Source organism: Magnolia sinica, chromosome 10 (genome assembly GCF_029962835.1).
Source record: "Magnolia sinica isolate HGM2019 chromosome 10, MsV1, whole genome shotgun sequence".
Classification (NCBI taxonomy): domain Eukaryota; kingdom Viridiplantae; phylum Streptophyta; class Magnoliopsida; order Magnoliales; family Magnoliaceae; genus Magnolia; species Magnolia sinica.
Window position 1 is genome coordinate 33,328,627 of NC_080582.1, and position 20,367 is coordinate 33,348,993.

The following is a 20,367-nucleotide window of genomic DNA, read 5'->3' on the forward strand; positions in this document are numbered from 1 at the left end:
ATTTATACGCAACGCAGTGGATATACATGCATCACATTGGGCCTCACATACATTGCATTGGGCTTCATATAAGGGCCTCGAGTGTATCACAATGGGCCATGCTCATGGGCCTTGAATACATCACTTTGAGCCTCACCCATGGGCCTTGAATACATCACTTTGAGCCTCGCCCATGGGCCTTGAATACATCACTTTGAGCCTTGCCCATGGGCCTTGAATATCAAGTGGGTCGCATTACATGGGTTGCATTACATGGGCCGCACTAATGGGCCCAATACACCTCACAAGGGCCACAGATACAGCTAAATGGACCACGCCAAAGAGAGCCATGAATACACAACAGGTGGGCCCTGCACCTGGGCCTCAAATACATCGTATGGGCCTCATCACACGGGCCTCAAATACACAATAGGCGAGCCTCAAATATACATCACAAGTGGGCCTTGTACATGCAGTAAGTGGGCCTACTCATCATAGCTGGGCCTACCAACGGTCCAGCCAAAGGACGGTCTGGATAACATATACATCACGATGGGTCCCACTAGGATGTGGGTGACAGCTTGGATTACATCTAAAATCATTTCAATAGTGGTAGGTGCAACATGTGTATCATTATACACTATCATTCTATTTAGCACATGACGCACCAGTGATGATCAACACCGCCCAAACATTGTCCATGTAAATCAGCATTATCCAACATTGTCTAACACCGTCCAGACCCCCTAGACGGTGTGGATGAAACATGGTGGGTCCTGGCAAAACAGATGGACGATGTGAAGAACACATACATCAAATGGGACCCACATAACTTACTGACATCATGCAGCGTGGGACCCACTGTTCATATGGACGAACGGTTGGGACATAACTCATACCCATGATCAGGCCAAACTTGTTGACGTTGACACCACAAGTGAATTACTGGTGGGGGTCTATATAGTTGGACGACATGGATAACAAATACATCACAGCTAGCCCCACAGATGGATGCTGTGCAATACAACCATCACGGTGGAGTCCCACAGTCTGGGCTGATGGCGAGGATAAAACACACTGCAGTGGGTCCCACCGTCCCAAACAGTGGATGGTGTGAATTGCAACACGGGCAGGGCCCAGACGGATGATCTGGCTGAAAGACATGCATCATTCTGGACCCCATATGGCAATGGGCGGTGGAGATATACATTTAGGTGGCCCATGCCCAGATGGACGGTTGGATGAAAGACATACATCAAAGGTGGGTCCTACCATCCAATAAACTGGACGGTGTGGATCAAACCCACACGTCATGGTGGCCCACCCAGCACACGTCAGATGGAAGGTGTGGCTGCAGAGCATGGTGAGGCTCACAGCACACTGTCCAAATGGACAATGTGGATGCACAGCGAGGTGGGTCCTACATAACCTGCTGACGTCATGTACGACAGCAGCTAGGTGCTGCTCATCCATTAAATGGGCAGTGTGATAAAACACACACCTCATGATCACACCCTCTGATCGACTGACGTGGGACCACCACTTGATCTGATCGGCTGACGTGGGACCACCACCTGATGGACGGTCACCTGATGGTCAGGCCCACGGAATTTGTAGACGTCCCACCGTCTAGTAAAACGGACAGACAGCTGGGATGTAAAATACATACCTGAAGGTGGGTCTCATCCCACACGTGCAGTGTGTGTGGGATGGCTCCACATGTGCCAAATGAAAGGACGGTTGAATATAGCACATGCCTCAGGATGAGGCTAGCGTCAGCACAGTAGCTGGGTGCTGCTGGACATACGGGCTGCTGGCCCAGCATCCACGGATGGACGATGCAGATGTAGAACGCATGCATCAACGGGTAGGGCACACCGCATCCAGGTGGATGACGTGGATAGAGCATATACATCAAAGTGATTTCCACCGTCCAGGTCACTGGACGGTGTGGATATAAACATAAACATCATGTGTGGGCCTCATGTCCACGTCCAGGGACCACATTTATCATGGTGGGTTGCCACCGTCCATCGTCAGTGGACGGTGCAAAAGAAACACATACATCACTGTGGGTCCCACGTGGGGCCCACCATAACGTTTATCTTCCATCCAACCCATTCATAAGGTTGCCCGTACCTGGATGAAAGGGAAAAACAAATTCATTTTGATCCAAAACTCCTGTGGACCCAACAAGTGTTTCAATGGCAGACAGTTCAATTCACACTGTTTCCTGTGATGTGGGCCATCTGAGCTTTGGATGGGCCAGAGTTTTGGAGGGGGCCCACGTCAAGCAGGGACCCACCTCATGAACGGTTTAGATGTCATACACACATCATGGTGGGGCCCATGGCAAGAGCCGTGGGTTGCTATCGGCTCGCTCGTCCTCCTGTGCGTGCGCAGGCAATGCCTGCTGCAATTCTAACAACAGCAGCAACGCTGCTTATGAATTTTTCTTATTTATTTGTTGTTTTCTGGTTTTTCTAAGGGTTGCTCATGTGGGGCCCACATTAGGTAAATCTACCCCGTCCAATGGCCCTCCACGGCTCAAAACAAGCAAAACAAGTTCAATATTGGGCATATTTTGGCGTATAAAAATATTAGAGGAGTTTTTAATGGTGAAAACTACCATTTGCTATGGTGTGGCCCGCCCGAAGGTCTGATTGGTCTCATCTTTCAGCTCAACGCCTAAAATGAGCTTGGGAAAGGAATGGACGGCGTGGATCGAATACATACATCAAGGTGGGGCCTATATAAGTGGGCTACCCCCATTGGCTTGGAACCAAGCCAATATTTATTTTTCTTTCCAACAAACGTCCAGCGTCCCTGGACGCTGGACTTAGCATATTCATTAGAGGTGGGCCCTGCTTAGGTGGGCCATCTCATGGAGGATGGTGTGGATACTACACACATAAAGTGGGCCCCACTTGTAGATGGTTTGGATAGAATACATGCCTCATGGTGGGGTTCATTCAAGTGGGTCACATGACCACACCATCACAAAGAAATAAGGAAAGAGAGAGTGGGAGAAAGAAGCACCCACCTTAGAGCTTGGACTTCTTCTTCCACCAATGTGATCTAGAGCTCCAAGGGAACAGGATTCAATGGTTGGGATTGATTTTGGAGGGTTGGATTTGGGGGGTGAAGAGCTTGCAAAAGGGTTGGAAATGGAGAGCTCTCATGAACGTTGGGAGCTCTCTCTTACTAGGAAAATAACAAAGAAAGAGGGAGGGAGAGAGATAAGAGAGAGAGAAAGGAGAAATGATTGCTTCTTTTCTAGCTAGGCAATCATGAGTTGTAAGGGAGGCATGGGCTAAGGTCATTATGAGTTGTAAGAGCATGCTTAGGGCTATGGGCTAGGGCTATACCTAGGGTGATGTCACCCCTAGGATGACATCATCCTCATGATGATGGTTGCTAGGGAAATGTGCAATCTGGATAGGTGGGTCCCGCAACGCGCGGTCCACGACCATTATCATGCGCGGTCCACAACTTATGATCTAAGCATTGGATTGGCGCACGAGATGCGGCGTTGGAACCGTGGCGACAATGCAGTCATGACGGTACAAGTTTCGACTCAAGCCGACTCAAATATACTGGCCATGACTCAAGATTGCACGTAAATGCCGGTAAAAGATCGCGGGTTGGCGGAATTCGACCGGAAGGACTGCAGAAGCTTACGGAACGATACAGTTTAGGACATGGGTCTTATAGAAAGAGAGATAGGAAGAGAGAGGGACACGTGTGATGGAGGGCTCCGTCACTCTGAGTCATCCCTTGCATTCAATCATACATCAAGTGGGTCCCAATACATGTGGGCCCATCAAATTAAAGATCAACGGTGGAGATTCCTCCTCCACCAAAATGAAAGGTCTAGATGACCTCTTTCAAACTTAAAAAGTAAACATCATGATGGGGTCCATGGAGAATGGTCCCATCATGGAATGATCATGATAATCAAGGTGGGCTATCGGCCACATCTTAGGGTCCAAAGTGAGATCCATACCATCGATCGGTAGGCCTCACTTGGCCCATCATAAAAACATGAAAACTAGCCTATAGAAGCACCCACCGTTCGATCTTCTTGGTCCGTTGGAACGCCGGTCTCCTTGTGCTTCACTTTGATAGAGGGTGATGAGAGTTGAATGGCTAGGATGAGAGATCTTGAGATGGAAAGTGGGCCACATACATCTCACTTTTCTCTCTTGGAATGCATGGATGTGCACTTCTTTGGTGCTTGGAATTTGTGTTGGGAAATGAGGGAGAGAGCGAGAGTTGTAAGGGAGGTGATGGGTGATGGAGTGATGGATGTGAGGTGATGTGGTACTTGACATGTATGGGTGTGCAAGAGAGAGGGTGAGAAAGAGTTGACTTGGTGGTTGCTTGACTTGGGAAGAAAGAAAGCATTGATTGATTGATTGATTTGACATGTCGTAGAGATTCTCTTGGGATTGCAAACACGTGGTGTTTTCTCAAACTGAACGCGGGTCCACATCTCCCTGTCAGGGTATCAGATCGGTATGCAAGACACGGCATTGGAACCGTAGCGACGGTGCTGTCGCAAAGATATAAGTTTCGAGTCAAGCCGACTCTGATATACGGGATACGACTTAGGGTCGAGCGTAAACGTTGATCATCGGTCGCAGGTTGCCGGAATTCGACGGGAAGAATCGTGGGAGTCGACGGAACAGTACATACTAGGATACGGGTCTTACATGAACAACTACCATTGAAACCCTTGGATTCTAAAAGTTTTGGACTAATAGGGGATTTTTTTCCTCTTAATTCAGGTCTGTGTGACCTTATGATCAGATTGGATGGAATATAAATGTTATGGTGGGCCTTGAGAATTTTAATGGTGGAAATCATCGTCACCGTTGTTATTTGGAGTGCAGTCTAGTTGATCTTTTGATATGATTCATTTTTTTACACACACACACACACACTCATATATATATATATATTGATTTCTAAAAAAAATAGATGAATTGTGTTTGGCCCATTCGACTTGGCCCATTTGATTCGGCTCATTTGATTAGGCCGATGCGATATACGAGGCCCATTGTTGAAGCCCACCTTGATGTGATGTATGAGGCCCGTTGTTGACGCCCACCTTGATATATATGAGGCCCATGTGATATGGCTCATTTGATGTGTTTGAGGCCCATGGGTCGAGGCCCAATGGGTTGTATATAAGGTCCATTGTAATGTATGATTCCACTATAGTTTATATAATGATGTTTATGGCAGGCTGTGCCTTGGGAGCAATGATGGTTAAATGTCCACATTAATGGGCAATGATGGTTAAATGTCCACATTGTGACCTTCCCTTAGGCTGAACCCGATTATCGAGGCTGATTCCGATTGACGGGGCCGATTATCGGGGCCGAATACTGAGGCCGATTGTCGAGGCCGATTGTTGAGACCGATTATCAGTACCGGTTATCGATATCGATTATGAGTATGTGACAACATAACATTATGATACCTACACCTTGGAGCCACTTGTGTATATATTGGGCCCATAGGAAAGTCTAATTTATTGCGCGATAGAGAGGGTAAGGAAGCCCACTTATTACACTTAGACTCGGATATACCCTCGGTGGGGGATATTGTGACGCCCCATCACTGTGATCACATGTGGGCGGGCGCACGTGGGCAGACACTGATGTGGGTGGGGCCTGAGGAGCCTGGGTGAGCTACCAGTGATTAACAGGCTATTGTGCTGGTAGGCTACTATACACACAGTGAATGCCAAACTTTATCCCACATTGGTTGCATCGTCTGATATTGTAGTGGCTATAAGTTGGATTCTTTCCTTAACTATTATGGTTTTAAATCAGTGAGCTTATCTTGATATTTGGACTAGATCCGCCATCCTTCTATCGACCCCCATCATTCGTATGCATGTTGTGATGGATGATTGATTAAAGTAGATGCCATTGGGCTGAGATATTTATGGGACTCCTTGTGAGACAGAGTTATCCCCACATGATCGCGCGATACGCGCAGGTTTGATGTATAGCCTAGATGAGGTTGATGGTATTCGTGACTTGTCAGAATTTGCATATTGCATTGCATCCGCGGTATATGATATTTAACTCATTATGATTTGCATCGCGTACCCTGATATTATATGACTCATGGACTTACCAATATATTTTCACTTACTTTGATATTGTATGATTCATGATCTTGTCAGTATTTTCGCTTATTCCAATAATGTATGATTTATGGGCTTTATTGTATATTTGACACTTACCTTACACACACTTTCACCACCCTCTAAGCTTTTTATAAGATTATGCACGATAGATGCGTGCAGGTGGCGTTAGGTCACAGCAGCGTTGAACTTGAAGCGTGCAACAGACTTCTGGAGCTTTGATTTTAATATATATGTATTTTCCTTTTAGCATTGTATTCAAATGTTTATATTAGTGGATATGTGATGATGATGTTGCCTTTGTGATTTCGGTAAACTTGTGGTTATGCTTATTACGAGATAAAAGTATGATGGAAAATCCTCCTTGTAGTATCCCAGGATCGAAATCTGGCGTATGGACGCTGGGAGCTGAGAATGGGGTATTACAGAGGCTGTTGGCACCGGATTCGGCGATCGGGATTCCTATGAGTCCGATCTCTGGGTTTGGGGCATGACGCTTCTTGAGTTCCTCATGCTCCGTGGGGTTCATTCTGTAATGAGGAAGGTTTGAGAGAGTCGACTCAGGGACAAGATCAATGGCATGATGGATGTCTTTCATAGGTGGAAGCTCATCTGAGAGGTCGTCAGGAAAGACATCACTGAACTCATCCATCACTGAAATCACCTCACTAGGCAACTCGACACCAACTTAGGGTGAAGCCTCTCTAGTCACGAGGGCATACATGTAACGCCAAAAAAATCAGCACCCAAATACATAAACTTCGTTCTTGAGTTCACAGGTGTTAATCAAGTGAAAATGCACGTGTGATTTAAATTTAAATTCATTTCACACACGAGCAATCAGAGTAGCTCAATTTAATTTAGAGGATCAAATGCGAGGTAGAGATAACAAAAATCAATAAATATAGGGTTAACAGTTATGGTACAATTAAAAGTGGAATTCGCCTAAATGAGGATCATACAAGCCATGATATACATTTATACAAGCCATAGTATATATACCCAAGACGATTAAAATGTAAATTTTTTAGTTTTTGCCCTATCCTCCAAAACATAATGACGGTGGCACAAGCCGATCTATGCCTTCCCATCTGTGCTCTCACTAGTACCTGCATTAATAATATTGTCTAGTTGGTGTTTTAAAATAGTCCCAAGTGGGAGTGAGTAGCTAACCCAGTGGTTCCATTAGTTTTAAGTTACACATGTTATCAACTTAATCAACACATTTAATAATAAACAAGACATTAAGCATTTCCTAAATACTCTTATTAAATACACGAATATGGTTATGGAATGATGCATGCGCTTTACAATATAACACTCCCTCACAAGTGACTTCAACATGTATTTTACAAATGCCAACACTCTCTCACAAGTGACTCTAACGCCAAATCGCAACCTATCCTAGGGTATGCATAATTAGCCAAGTGATTATTAATTCTAATTCATACAATAGAATGACGAAGCTAGAATACCGACGTTATATCATGAGTCCTTATCTGGATCAAGTGGCTCATTGCGGCACATAGTGTAAAATCTTAAAATTTTTGCAGCCCGAGTACATACTTGTGCTTGAGAATACCGGGTGTTAATAATATATAAATTGGATGCTTTAAAAAATGCACCATTTTTTTCATTTAAATCACATTTAGTTACATTCATGAAGGTAACCATTCGTGAGAATAAAATTGACTGTATTTATTATTTCATTTGAGTAAAAGAATTCAATGAATTATCAAATGCCCTCTTAATAGGAGCTTATTATATTTTCAAGTTTGCAGCAGAAATAAAAACTAAATCATAATACTATCTTCTTATTCATTCAGTATAATCTTTCATAGAGAGATGGTTATCTAGGTCTTCAATTTGTACATCACCTGCATCATATATATGGTTGGAGAGGGTCAATACCCCACTCATACTGATGGTTATCCTTTAAGATTAACAATAATTCAAGAGATTCATAAAAGTAATGTAAGAGTTCTGATACGTCTCGTAATCCACCACTACGAGAGGTATTAGTATGCGTAACTAATATGGATATGAATGCATGCCTAGCAAAGTGTGTGTGGTTCATCATATGTAGTGATAATTACAATGTGAAATATAATTCATAGAAAACCTGACTTGCCCCACATTCTCACACCATGGAGATTCGCCGGTGTGTCCAACGTTAATGTGGATTTATGCGAACATTTCAAGGTAACATCACAACATGGTTGGGGGATTTACATAACACGATGTGTTTATGAATTTGCGACATCCAATCTCGAAAAGTGATGTAACACGCATGACAATTTGCTTACATTGATTGTGCACCACGCCAACCAACCCATGGGATTATGTACTTATGAAGAGGGACGCAACCTGTAACGTATTACGTCCACGATAAATATTTGAATCACTAATTGTGATACTTCTAACACATCACTTGCATTGATAGAGAAATAATTTGAATCATGAGAGTTTTGAAATTCCAAGACACATGCTGAAGCCATAAAAGTAGATAACTCAATGCTAACAAAATAATTAGGAGAGTAGCAGTGGCTAACTCAATAAAAAGGAGAGTAGCAATGACTAACTCAATAAAGAGGAGAGTAGTAAGAGCTAACTCAACAAAATTGGTAAAGGTAAGGGCAAAGCTTGTATTCATCTCCCCACATGAATGAATAAAGATCACACGTAATTAAATTCACACCTTAACCATAATTTTCAGAGGATAAATAATTGTTGGTGATAAATTAAACAATTACAGGGAGAGAGTCTTAATAACATGAAAGCATAGCATGTAAAAGGTAAGATAAATCATATCAACTTAAATTACTGTAAGCTTAAAGGAATCCCTCACCTTAGCTTTAGATCTAAACCCTAGGTAGATATCCATGTAGGAAAGCTTTTATATGAAAATCTTCCACATGAATCATGACATCGCTTGAGCAAGAAGGAGACATCATGCATATGGAGAAGGAAGAGGGTGTCGAGGCTTCTCCTTCTCCTTCTCCTCTTTCTTTCTCTTTCTCTTTTTTTCCCTTTCTTTTTCTTTCTCTCTTCATCCCTCCCTCTCTCTCTCTCTCTCTCTCTCTCTCTCTCTCTCTCTCTCTCTCCTCTCTCGCCTTGGGCATTGGGAGATTGGGTGTGTGAGAGGAGAGGGGAATGCACACTCTCTTTTAAAAGGAGTGGAAGTGTGAGAGGGTGTGTGTTTCACATTCCACTTGGATTGGGTTTCTTCAAAATTTTCTTTTCTAACGATCTTTTTTTAAATATAATTTATTCATTATGTCAGGGTCGTCGAATAGAGTCAGAGTATATAATTTTCTTAGTGATCTAAAATTTAGATTGACCTATCTTGAAAATTCTCCTAACGGGTACCAAAACTAACTTGATCTCAATTAACAGTCCATACTTAATGATCAGGGCCAAATTTTGGGAGAAATGCATAGTCAGGATAGGAAAATGGTTGGAAAAAATTTGGTGGTTGATTGATGGTGGAAATAGGTTAAATCTAAAATTTTACCTTTTGTATCAAAAGGAAGGAATTGGCTTCAACCTTCATAGTGTAGGATCATAGATTGGGGCCTAAATTTTGTATAACCTTGTAGTCATATGAGACCAGAGTGTGGTCCAAATTGTAGTTGCGATGGACAGATGGAAGTAGTTAAATCAAAAGATCCAGATTTATAAGGAGTTGGTAGGCTTGGACAGGATAACTTTGTGCTTAAGGAACAACCTACCAAAGTGGAGTCTTCATATTTTACACTTAGTCTATAATGGGCAATCTAAGTCATTCATATGAAGGAAAATATCCTAGTACAACTACCCACAAGGTTTCTTCACTCGATGGACATTAAAATCAACGGTTAATGGGCTAATTTGTCAATTGGGTCACTTATACAATGATTCAAGGGCTGAAATTTGACATGTATAGTTAATTTATGATACGTAGGCATGGTATAAAATTTCACATCAAACGGATTGTAGAAACCATATGATTTAGAATTCAGGGGTCTAGGTTAATGACATTTTCATAATTATTGCTGATATGAGAGTTATGGGAAATCTAATGATTTTACATGGTTGTAAGTATGTTTCTAAGTAATTCTTAGAAAAAAACTTATATCTAAATCATTATGAATAAGGAATTATTCACCAAACTAATTAAGGGAATGTACATATATCAACCAACATAGTGGATGGTCAGATGACTTGTTAAAAATAGAAAAACTTGATAGTTAGTACTCTGATCATGTATGTAAGTGGGTGTATCGTCAGTTTTGTAAATGGATAATCACAAGTGAGTTTTTGGAGTGATTAAGAGGTAGAACATGTATACCATTAGATTTAAGTGAATTGGTCACATGTGTAAGTTTTTCAGATTGTAGTTTTCATGGTGGGTTAAACATATTCATAGGTGGTGAACAAGATGAACGGATCAAAATATCAATTTGATATGTGTACGAGTAGATGATGAGATCAAGTAGCTAGTTTACTATGATTAGGTAGTCTATACTTAGAGTGGATGGTCAAATATCTTTACCTAGTGGTGAATAGTTGATTGATCGGTTGGTTACGATGGACAAATGAGAATACTTGGGTATATGATGATCCTATCTCAAGATTAATAGTCAGATGACTTAATCTATGAATGAAGATTATTTCTAACGGTCAGATTCGTGCTGGAGAATGGATGTAAGGTTAGGATAGCTAGTTGGTATCATACACATGTACATAATAAGTTAAATTTCATAGTAACACTCGAAAACTTTCAATACTAGGGTATTGAAAAGTTTGGGGTGTTACACATAACAGCTTCTCACCTCCCTTGATCCAAATTTAGGTATTACCCATTTATCTTACAAATTAATGATTTTAAAGGTACGTTATGATACCCAAACGTATGAGGATCAACTTGGTATGAGTTGTCACCCAAACATTGAGTATGATCGCCCAGTTTCGAGGTGTGGGCTTGTCATATAAAACCAAATTACCACAAAGGAAGGGGATCGTCACCCAATTCCAATCATGCCCAGGTCGTTCGAATGGTATTCTGGCATGGAACCATCGGCCAGGTAATTTGACTGGGGTTGTTCGAACAATGATTTATCACCTTCATCAACTCATGAGTCTTACTAGGATTGTATCGCACTAATGGTTATGAATGGATTCATCTATTGAGAATGAGGCATCTTAGATTTTATATAATCATGTTATACATTGTAAACATACATGATCAGTTGTCTACTGGACTAATTTGATTAACTTAGGAGATCCTCGGCGCAACTAGCATTAGGTGCAAGCATCTTGTGTAGTCTAATTACTATTAGTCATCCGTGTTCAACCCAGGTTGATTGAACAAGCCTAGGGTGGCTACCTCAACTTGGGCCACCCCTTTAGTTCGAGTGGTCAGCAAACTGACCCAACATTGTAAGCAATTCTGAACATCACTAAGGGCTAACAATTTGTTAGGCAATCATGATAATATTTCATGTGAAGCCTAAATTTAATAACACAATCACTCAAGCATTTCATCGAACATGTAAGCATAATAATATAACACAATTGCATATGCATTTCATCGAACATATGAGCATCAATAATATAACACATTTATATAATCATTTTATCAAACATGTAAGTATCAATAGAACAATACATTCAATCACTTATGCATTTTATCAAACATATGAACATCTATAAGTAAGTAATAACACATGTTGTGATTAAATCGAAATGTGAACATATTATCATACGCCAAGTTATATATAAACAACAAATCATTAACTAAGAGCCTCAAGGGTCAATAAATGGCAACATAGGAATAATGGTTTGCATCTTTAAGAAGGAATCTCCAATTTTGAGATTCTAGGGTTATGAATTTGGGGGAAAACGATTCCTACACAAATTTCGAAGCAACTAGGTGAGACTCATGTAATTTAATTTAGAAAAACTTAAGTTTGGAAGTAGGGTTCATTTCTTACCTCTCGATCGTGATTAGGATAGATTCGGTGGAGGAGAATGGTCGAGGCTGGGGCTTGGTCGAAGGGAATCCATCAAGAACACTCCAAGATATCCATCTCTTTCCTCTCTCTCTCTCTCTCTCTCTCTCTCTCTCTCCTTTTCTCTTTCTTTCTAATGCAAAATTCGTATAGGAAGAGTGGGTGCCCAAATAAAGGCTTTATATAGTGCTAGAAGTGGTGCAAAAGACCTTAAGGGCTAGGTTTTAATTATATTAGCCTTATGGGAGGGTGTTTCAAACCTTTGGGGCCCACTATGGGGTGTAGGGGTTAATATGCACCATAGGATAATTAATCTTAATGATGATCTGCGTATGGATACGATCAGCTCACTATTTGGATGCGCTGATCAATGTGTATGATTGGAAGTCAGTTTGACGGTCATCGATGATCGATCGGGGCTGCAGTTATACGAATATGTAAAGGGTATTAGCTTAGGTTGTTTTCCTAAATTTGGTCGACTTGGGCAAAGATCAGATACACACAATCAACTTAAGTTCTTGATTAATTCGAAGAATATTCACACATCTCTTGCACTAGCCTTGCAAATCTAAGTTGAACGATTCAAGAATGCTATTTCAGCTCGATGTCCCGCAATGGACATCAACCCACTAAGACGAATGTCTTTCTATAGTCATGGGTTCAGTGGCTCACTAACGAGTGGTATAGAGCTTGTTTGGATAATTAGGGCATTTCTGTAATGAATTGGGTAGCGAGATTTCTTGTGTGCAATGATTACGGTTTGGATTAGTTAAGTTCATAGTGTGACCAATTTATAATTAGCGAAAACGGTGATTTGATCCTAATAACTCTAAACCATTGGTTTATAGGTTAAAGGAGTAACTGGATTGATTTGGTTTGTTAATTAAGATCTAATCCCTACTTGTTTTGGGTTTTGGTATGTCTTTATTTAGTTACGGTTGTCTTAATTAGTTAGTGATAGATTAGCTAGATTTATGCCTAGATGAATAAATCACGTGATTAAACTCAATGTTTAAGCGATCATGCGGATTCGTTGGCTTCTTATAGTTGATTAATCGGATTTTTACGGTTCTTTATCGGTACCACCTGAGTATAGGCTTACCTCAAGCATTAAGGGTCAGTCAGTGATAACGTGAGAATTATAGCAAAAAAATTTCAAAGGTTTTTAGAAATCCAAAATAGCAAAAATATGGGATGTTACACATATACCTTTGAATCTTCCGTAGTCTCTCTTTCAAATTCTTTTGAATTAATGATATGAAGAGACTTAGGTTTGGGCTTTCTTAAAGTTCCAAGATCACCCTTCTTGGTGATCTTCTTCTTTTCCGGTATGCCTTTGGGTGGAAGAGGACTCAATTTAATTTTCTTGCCCTCAAACATGAATGTACAAATATTCGAGCGACCAAATATTTTAACATCTAAGTTAAATAACCAGGGCTTATCAAGATGATGTGACCAACAAGTATAGGAACCACATCACACCACAACGAATCCTTATACGACCTAAACTGGATGGGGATACAACATCGCTGTGAGACCGGAATGGAGGACTCATCAACCCACGACACTCTGTAGGGTTGATGGCAAGACTTGGCTTTTACGCCGAGTTGACTCACGGTGCTAGTAGAGACCACGTTGGCACAACTACCACTGTCCATAATCACTTTACAATTCTTTTCTCCACACTTGGTATAAGTGTAAGAGATCGTGTTCCTACACCAATCATCGTTTTCTATAGCTTGGGTAAAGGGGCATCTGATTACTGCGAGAGTGTGGGTATCCTGATTATCAAACTCCTCATCACCTGCACCAATATTAGGCTCATGTTCATCTACATCGCAACTGTCCTTGTCATCCTCAAGAGCTTTACCTCTTTCTTTGTTTGGACATTCCTTTGCAAAGTGACCATAACCATTGCAATGGAAACACTGCATGTGCTCACTTCCCTTTGAACTAGTGCTAAGTAGAACCCTACCTTTAACATCTCTATTATAGGTGGGAGCATCAGTTGGGGCTTTAGTATGGCTCCTGAGGTTAGGTTTGACTCCCAGAGGAGCAACCCAGCCATTAGAATCACGAGACCCAAACCGCCTTATGGTCAGTTGCGCTAGGTATCGCTCAAGATCCTCGACCCTAAGGTAGGCCTCCTCTAGTGTACCAACATCATGAGGGATGAGCTCATGCCTAATCTCAAGGCGTATGCCCATCCTAAAATGAAACAATGTCACAATAGGGGACTCATCGACATCACATCGCATATGTACTCCTTGAACCTCATATAATTCGATACAAACATCGACCCTTGTCTCAAGGATTGTCACTGGTCCAAGAGAAGATCACGGTAGGGGAGTGGGATATTTTTTTGAAAGAAGTTCTTTCATCTCAATTTATGATGTAATGAGTTCATCTCCACGCCACTTTGCCTTCTGCTCTGTATTGGTCTAGAACAACATGGCTTGACCTGTTAACTTCATCTTAGCGAACCTCGCTTGATGACGATCTGACATATCATGCCATTAAAAGAAGTGGTCCATCTCAGCTAGCCAGTTAATGAAATGCTATGGGTTTAAGTGACCATCAAAACTAGGAGCATAAACTTTGACGCTCTTCATAACCCTATCCATAGGGTCGTAACGATCTCGCGACTTTCTATGGGGCACATAAGCGCGCGGTCCTACATGAACTACTCCTTAACTAAAGTTCCTATTACGACCCTTAATGGGTTTTACTGGGACTGGACCCTGCTCAACTAGGTCCTCATCTACTGGCCTTCTTGTCTGATACTAGTGGTCTTTCCCGGTGACGGGTGTATCGTGAGAGGTAGTCTCTAGCCATGTAATACACTGATTGCTGGTAGTCAATTATGTGTAAGTGGTCTTATTATGCATATCAATGGCCGTCAAACGATGATTAATCATTTTGAGAGCCTCGGCAATTTGATCCTGATTCATGGTGGGGAATAGACCAAAACCATGACCTATTTGCGTTTGCGTACAGTAAATGACTTTAATGAGAGACAACCTAGATGTGTATATACTATATGATGAATTTGATGTGAAAATCAGATTTGATGACGTCTAATGTGACACGATATGATGCACATGTACTTTATGTATGATGACCCTACATACCTTAAACCCTGTAGACAACTCTAGAATGATTCTAATAAGGCTAAAACTGAAAAGTCAGCAACTAGGTGTTTTAAAGTTACTAAATCTGAAAATTCCTGCAATATAGGAATTTGAAAACACATAAGTAGAAAATTTAGCAAGCCAAATCAAAAAATTCAGCAAGCTAAATCAGAAAATTCAGCAAGCTATATGTGACCTATATGCTCTATTATGGGTATGAGAATTTTGTTGAACACCTACCTTACACTAGACCTAGCCTTTGAGACCAAATTTGATGTAGGATGATGGAAACTACTTAGGATGCAAGATGATAGATCAATTACGTATTAATTTTAGCAATCAATCATGTAAAATCAAGCATATCCTCATAATAGATTTGGGAATTTATATTTATAATATGAAGATCCTAGGTTTTCACATACTCGGTGCACAAAAATATAAAATAGTTTAAGAGTAGCTCACTTGGAAATAGGGACTTCCAATCTAGCGTGGGTAGTGCAACAATCACGTGGATATATAATGATGCAAGCAAAATTCTGGTTTTGGAAAAGTTTCACAAAAATAAAAATAAAAAATTTAGATTTTAATTAGGGTTTTGGATTCATGGATGAAATTTCAGGAATGTGGTTTTTAAGGATTCAAAGGATTTAGGGTTTAGAAGGTTGTAATGGAAGGGAAAAGAGGAAGATAAGAGAAGAAGAAAAAGAATACCTTTCAAAGAAGAGAAAAATAATATAAGAAGATGAATACTTTTTAAAGAATAGAAAGAGGAAGGATGTACCTTAGTAAATCCATTACCAAACAAGCTTATACCCTTCCACAATTCAATTGGAAGGGAGGGTTTCTCACAAACCCTAAAACACAAGGAGAAAAATTTCTTCACATAAGAGAGCTTCTCTCTTTTTTCATTCTTTTCAATAACACCACTAGGGTTGGAACTCCACCCTCCCAGTGGTTTTATAATTAAAAATTTGACATAAGTATAACTATGCCACTCAAGTGAAGTGACACATCATCTAAAATAAGAAAAAATAAAATATTTATTATTAATCTCAACCATTAAATAAATCCTAAAAATAACAAAAAACATAAATAAAGAAAGATCAGAGTTTAAGGGGACTAGATTAAGAAGATTTGGTGGCCTGATGACCTGATTGATAAGATCCAATGGTTGGATTGACACAAAATAGAAATCCAATGACTAAAATGATCTCTTAAGTAGCCCACGTGCATCATCCCAAATTGGGGTCTTCTTAATACACGTATAATGCATGTGAGTTCTTTAAAATGGTCCGGTAGGCCCTAATTAGAACTCGTCTCCCATTCATAAAGAAAGTTGTGCTGATGTGGATGGTCGTCTTCTCTGATACATCGGAGTAGGTCCTCTGATGTCCCCATCAGTTTTTTGAAACAATGTCTTAACCAATTCAGCCAAATAACTGGCTGCGGTTGCTCCACCTGGGGTACACATTATACGTGAAGATGTGGTGGAGCAAGCGGAAGTCGTTAGTCATATTGGTTACTAGGAGGTTGTTGTTTGGATTCCAGTGGGCCAGTTGTCCACAAAGGAATCCCGTGCGGTGATCCCTTTCACGTGCACTCCTCAAATTCTTCTTGCTTGCATGGGTCTCGCCAAGCAGCATTCTCATGAGTCAGGCTATCAAGCCAGCATCAGTTGTGGCCTCCCGATCTCTACCCACTGGGATCTTGAACTGTAAGGGCTCCAGCGTAGGCTCTCGAATGTGGGCGTAGAAGGTTCGGACTGTGCCCACATTTACACGGTACTCACCCTCGAATATGGGACCCCACCTAGCCTCGACCAGGCGGTCCATCACTAGATATTGCCCAAAGAGTCTCTCATCCACATGAGCTTCAAAAAGGACCCTACGACCATGAAATCTCCAATGAGACATATCTGTCAGAAGGATCCTTTCGAGGGGAGCCCTGGGATCAAGTTCCCGCTTGGTCATTATCTCTCAATCGATGCTTGCATTTGCGGTGGCGCCTCTCGGCCTCCTTGAACGAGTAGGGCGACTAGGCCTGGCTTCATCCACAGGAGCCCTTTTCTTTCCCATGATAGAGAGAATGGTGGAAATCGAGAAAAAGGCTATCACAAGCTCGAATAGAGCCATTAGAGTTGAATGATATGTGGGGAATAGGATGAGTTGTTGGACTTGGAGGTATTTGAGACACAAATGAGAGATTTGTGCACTCATATTAAAGGAAAAGAGAGAAAGGAGAGGGTTTTGATGGAAAACGATGGAGGGGTGTGTGTATTAAAGAAAAATGGGAAAATGGGTGGATGAAGGGGAGATCTGAGAGAGAAACAAGAATTTTTGAAGAAAAAGGAGAGCTTAGAGGGGTAGGTTATGAAGAGGGGAAGCATTGAGAGGGGTTTAAACCAGCCCAACATGCATCAGTGGGCCACACAACGCCCTAGAGGCGTCCGCCAGAACCGGCCCACCAGGCGGTGAGGCCTCATGGAATCGGCGAGGCCTCATGGAATCAGCGAGGACCTCATCGACCACTAGACAAACCGGTGATGGCTCGCCAGTGGGGCAAGGTCCTCCTACCCCTTAAACCCTAAAAACATGTCGGTCCCATCCTGGGTCCCCTTGGAGGTGTCCTGTTTGGCTCCCGACTCCCTCTTGAGTTGTTTCGGGTCATTTCGAGTACTTCCTGATTTAAATTCACATTTATCGATTGTTGAAGGCTGGGATGGGGTAAATCGTGGTCTAAACCCATCGATTGATGATCTAGGGGTGATCCGGGGTCATCTCAAGTGATCACGGATGTGTACAGACCCGATCTCAGCGATCGTTTTTGGTAAATTTTACCAATTGTCGAAATTGGGCAACCTAAGCTTGTCTCTACATTTTTCTCACATCCACCTAGGTCTAAATGCATCAGTGCATGTCGTGTGACCATAACCCAGGTCCGGTTTAATCTAAATCATGCTCTAATACCAACTTATAACGCCCTAAAAATCGGGGGTCGAGCATCAGCCTAACTCCCGAGTTCCAACGCATCACTTATGCAAAATGGATAATGATGATTAAATGTTGTCTGTATTAATGCATTTAACATGAATAGGATTATATCAAAACAACATATCATACTCCAGAGATAGTTACATTTCGCAAGCGGAAGATTGTGATGAGTATATAAAGTATGTAAGTGATTGTGAGTCTCCTAAGTATGATCATGTTACCAGGTCGAATAGTTTTAATTATTATTTCAAAATATAAAATGTCAAAAAGTGGTGGTCCACTACAAAATATCAGCCCTGAAGCCCCGTCGATTCAGAACGGTCTATGTAAACCCGCTTGAATAACCCGCTTGAATACTGAATGTATGAGAATGCCTCCTCATCATCCTCAAAGTCCGACTTCGCCTCACTGGCTGCGCCATCAACTGAAACTACAACAGGGTCTGGTTGGTGTTTAAAACACCGTCCCGTAACATGGGAGTGAATGATTAACTCAGTGGAACAATAAAGCAAAGGTTAACATGTTATCAATCCAGTCAAGCAGTAATGATAAAGCAGCACAATCAGACATCCCTAAATACTCTGATTAATACAAGAATGATATGAAATAATGATGCATGCCCTCGCCTACGCTCCTTCAGCGACTTCATCTCACGATCGGGCATGAAACACTTCCTCAGTACTAACCTACTACGCCAAACGCACACGTAATGCTGTGCATGAGTGTGATTACCAAGTTCTTATTAGTCCTTTTCATACAGCCGGATTGGGAAGCTAAGGTACCTCCCTTATATCAATTCCCAAACAATGATCCATTCTAGGGTCATCAATCCTAGCAATTCTCATATGATGCTGTAGTTCTAAGTTACTATAAAGGGCTCGTCACCTGATCAGTGTAGGCCTAGTTTATACTTTAATTGCTATGGAAAGACTCGTCACCTCTGCGCAGTCTTAGAGTATGCTCGAGGTCAATATGAATGACTTGTCACCTAGACGTAGGCCGACAGCTCGAATACAGTGTGCCATACCACTGTATTCGGCTCACGGGTCTGGGTTGCTCACTGGACACTACGGGGAGGCTCGTCACCCCAGCGTAGGCCGACAGCTCAACCACGGTGTCCCATACTACCATGCCTGGCTCATGAGTCTTAGCGGATCGAGGTACCAAGGTTAAAGGGATTTTCACTGGTGAGTTTGGTACCTTAGATTTAAGCAGTAGCGTCCATATATGTTGAACATACATCGAGTCATTCAGGTTACTTGACGAGCTTGACTGGTACGAGCACACATCGAATTGATCGACATGAAGTGCATGAACACTCCATGTGGCCTAACCACTGTTGACAACTGAAGTACGGCTTGGACTCATCGAACACATCTTGTGGGGCGAAAACAACCTCAGCCATCAAATCAGGGCCTGTTACCGATTGCCTGGACTATATCATAGTTCCAAGTGCATTTAACTTCAGCAGATAATCATATGAGAAAATCAAGGCAGCAATGAATCAATAATTCAATTCATACAATCATTTGAGCATATTAGGAAATACAACTTAAACATGAATTCACACATATACATTCCATACCTAAACAAACACTATAGCATAAATACATAGAGGAAATCGTACACATAATTAAGGTAGTTGAGAATCATATCTCAACAATCATATAAAGTACAATTTACTAACTACTAGTTTATTCGGACATTTTTACAAACACTTAGACTACACTTTTTAACATACACGACGTATGTTGGCCATAACATGTATTGGGACAAATCCTTTTGCCAAGGAGTTGTTACACATACAACTAGTATAAACACACAACAATTAATCATGGCAAACACAATTTCAAATTCATACGTATACGACCCTTTCTACAAATACACGGAATACACTAAGCTCAATATTGTTCATATATATTTGAAATGTGAAACAAACATCGTATTTGTCATGTAAAATAGCACCCACGTTAGTAATAAATCATTAACCGACATTGAAAGCCTTGAAAACCATAACCTGTACGTTTATAGTCCGCACCTTACGCCGGTAAACATGTAACAGATTCGTTTTAGACACTTAGTCTTTGTCAATGGTGGATTGGCAACCTATA